Source organism: Haliaeetus albicilla, chromosome 14 (genome assembly GCF_947461875.1).
Source record: "Haliaeetus albicilla chromosome 14, bHalAlb1.1, whole genome shotgun sequence".
Classification (NCBI taxonomy): Eukaryota; Metazoa; Chordata; class Aves; order Accipitriformes; family Accipitridae; genus Haliaeetus; species Haliaeetus albicilla.
Window position 1 is genome coordinate 35,224,489 of NC_091496.1, and position 3,792 is coordinate 35,228,280.

At 36.9% G+C, this 3,792-nt stretch overlaps 1 long non-coding RNA gene across 1 annotated transcript; it reads right to left on the bottom strand.

The window, feature by feature from the left end:
- Nucleotides 1-1,377: 1,377 nt before the first annotated feature.
- LOC138689049 (uncharacterized) lies at nucleotides 1,378-3,382 on the bottom strand. Its single transcript, XR_011327853.1, has 3 exons — nucleotides 3,329-3,382; nucleotides 2,635-2,669; nucleotides 1,378-2,150 (listed from the first exon to the last, which is right to left on the bottom strand). It is a non-coding gene; the product is annotated as an uncharacterized lncRNA (long non-coding RNA).
- Between the last annotated feature and the right edge of the window lie 410 nt (nucleotides 3,383-3,792).

Genomic DNA, 3,792 nt, shown 5'->3' on the forward strand with positions numbered 1-3,792 from the left:
TCCCATTTCTCCACGCTCTGTGTAAAATGTTTCTTGTCAACTTACCTTGGCATGCAGCAAAATCGTGTTTGTCTAGATCTGAAGCGTGTGGTACATAATAAATGCCTGACCAAAATGTCTTTTACCAGGATTTAGAGTATCAGTACAGTCATGTTCCTTTCCAGAACGTTTAATCCAGTGCTTTTCAGGTAGCTGAAAATCAGGAAGCAGAGAGTTGTGTGTGTAACTTAAACGTGAATATCATGAAAAATAATACTAAAATACATGTCAGTGAAGCATTGGCTCTGTTATTCCTCCCCAGCTGGCAAAAATCCACATGCATTTCAGCTGGATTCACTGCACTAAGTGCAGTGATATTGGACGGTGAAGGGATTAGTTGGAGCAGCTTGGCAGTATGAGGAGATCTGGGTCTGAGCCAGTGCTGGGTGTATTCAAGGAGAGAGAGGTGTATGTGTGTCTTAATCCAATATCAGTGCAAAGAAATTCAAGCCTTTTCTTGTTCGAGATTTTTTCAGTGTTGTGAGAGTGAATATCCTGCAGAAAAAGAAAATTTATGAAAGTGCATAAAGGGCTTGTAAAACATAGCATATTTGGGGTTACTTCCTAGCTGTGACCCACGTGGGGATAGCTTCAACTCACTGTGGTTCACTTAGCCACACCTTTTACCTTTAAAAAGGTTTTAAAAAAAAGGTGTTATGTATTGTCCTAAAGTTATCAAGGGCTCTATTTCCTCTGAAATATGACCTTGTTGGCGAAGACTAAGTTTGAATCTGTATATTGTGGACTTTTAAGGTCATTGCTCAAAGATGGCAGATTAACAACTTCACGTCCCATAATTCAGAATTTTCTGGTTTTAAAAGGTTAAATTTCACTGACCCTACTCCTTAGGTAGGGCACAAACCCACAGGCAACCTTAACTCAGCATTAATGAAACACTTTCTTTTGTCAGAGAATGTCTGTATTGAATTGAAAGAGCAATGTCTTTTTAAAAGACAAATGTGGCAGCTAGTACATAATAACTGCCATACCTGTGAAGTTGTACCTGCATATAAATGCGTCTGCAACAGAAATGTGGTTAGGTAACTGTTGGCATTCTTTCCATCATTCAGACAAAACTTTCCATCAGGAAAACTCGCTGCAAATTTACAATGGAAGTAGATTGTTATTTTAACTTTACGAAGAAAGGCAGATGGGGCAGAGAGCTGTGAAAAGCTCCCAGCAGAACTGTGAGTAGATTCCAGAGCTCTAGTCATTGCCCAATGTTACTATTGGAAAATTTCATAATAATTTATGCTCATCTTTCTATTACAACTGAATACTTACAAGATACTGGTGCACAGTAATGGAATTTTTGGAGTAGCACCTGAAGGGGTCTGTGACAGAAATCACCTATATTCCTGTGGCATAGATGATATAGGCATTACTTAATGGCTTCAGGAAAAATATGCAACAGGATAAACCTACAATGTATAACGTCTATCCAAGCTCCCAGATTGTCCTAGCCTATCTTTTACATTAAGAAGATCAGATGGAAAAAGCATGGGGCTCCACATTTTGTCCAAAAGAGAAGACAACACCTGTAGAATGTTCTTTTTGTTTGAAGTCAAGAAGTCTCCAATACAGACATTAAGACAGACCACTTTGAAGTATTTCACAGTCTCAACATCTAGATCTTCTATCCCAGAATCAGCTCTTATGTATGTTTCAGGAGTCAGCTTTTAACTTTAAAGGTATTCCAAAAGTCAAAAACTGCAAAAATAGTCAAAAGATATTACCTCAGACCCTGGTAAACAGTATTTTCCTAAATTGTGGACCTCGGTGCTACAGCATCTCCGTCTGGACGTTTCAGTAGAAATACAACTGAATACAACATGAGAAACCTTGTACTTTGATGGCAAATGCACTGCCGTGTAAAGAAGCAGAAGTACAATGGTCTAAGAAACAAGATCTATTAGTATGGGCTGAGCAATGCTCAGATAAACAAGTAACCAAGCTAGCTCTTTCACAACACACTTGGATAGCCCTGCACAATACTGTCATGCGTGTAAATCTATTAAAGAGTCTTCAGGCGAGAAAACATCTTTATGGAGGCTTTATGGCATATTTCCAGTGGAGCTAGAAAATAGGTGGTCAGTCATGTCTGACCACATCTAGATGTAAAAAGAGGAAAAAAATAAAAATATTAAAGTCAGTTTACCCTAAAATATCAGATAAATTATGTCTCTCCTCATGAATTGATTTTTCTGGAGTACTGAAATATTTAACTCTACAATTTAAGCAAAATTTTCTGTGTGTGTGTTGTTGGAGAGGCTGTATAAACACATCTGAGAAACACAGAACTGCAGCAAAAATTGTTTCAATTAACATCACTCTTCTGCAAGTGTCATGGTCCATCTTTTCTACATTATCACCCTCACTGGACGCTAGGTAGATAAGTCACTACTTTCAGTTCTACTTCAGTACAAAGCCATTGTGAAAGACCAACCTTGAAGTATTGTTTTCACCATACAGGACTGTCATAAGCTGTAAATCCTCTAGCAGAATAAGAAAGCAATCTAAAATTTCCTACCTATTCTTATCATGTTAGTCACTACTCAAGCCAAATAATTATTTAAGAGGTCTAAAATGCCTTACCTTCTGTACTGACCACTGGTTTTGCTATATTTTACCTGTAAGTGAAAAGCATACTAATAGTGAAATTAATTTACTTTCTCTCATCTACCTGTTCAAAATGTAAACTCTGAATGCCGAACATTGCTCAATGCAAAGGACCCAGGAAAAAACATAACAATAGGCTTGTTAAATATCCTCGCTTTATTCAGAATGCTCCTATTTATTCCCCATCTGGAGAACATTGACGTACAGGAACTGCAAGTGCTTAACAAGCTGCAGGTAATGCAAGACTGAAGCAATAAGTAACTTTCATGCTGTCAAGATTTCTGACCTGACAAAACCCCAAAACTTCTATTAGTCTTGCCACCCAAATTCACAAGCAATCTATAGCCTGTCTCTCTTTCATTCCTATCTTGTCAGCCCAGTGTCTTGTCCTATATTGGTCTAGTTTGATCACTACTGAAGTAAATTATTACAGACTACACTTTCTAAAATTATTCCAGTATGTCTACCATTTTGCAATGTGTACATGCTCTAGGAGGCAACATTTCATTGCCCATCAAAGGAGCAATATCGTTACATTTCCTTTTTTATTTTTCAAGACCCTACCTCTGCAAAAAATATCAAAAGTCTTCTTATAGAGAGGGCATTTGATGGAAGCATCACTGAAAACTAAGGAAAGATCCACAAAAACCTTTGATTACAGTCAACTTACCAGCCTACAGAAGTCCAATTTTTCTTTATGAAGACAGCTTCTAAATTTCCAGCCTATATAGATATATGGTAAATTTATAATAATTTGATCATATGCCAACACTACCCTTTAAGAGTAATAACTTTTTTTCCCCTGTAGCTTTTATAGTTTTGATATATTTATAAATAACAAAAATATTCTTTCACAGCTATCCTTTTGCTCTTGCAATATCTGCTGGTGGTACTGACCCTTGTTCTCCACTCATTCTAGATGTTTACACATTTATGCAGCTCAGCTGTCTTGATCATCAAAGGCAACAACTTAGTGCTTAAGACACTATTTCACCAGTATCTTTAATACTCTCTACCTTTACAGAATACATCTCTGATTTCTCCTATTAGTTATTTTTTATTCCAAAATATAATTTTGTTGACTTGATGATTAACATACTCATAGTCCTTCCTTTTACTGATGTGCCTCATCGT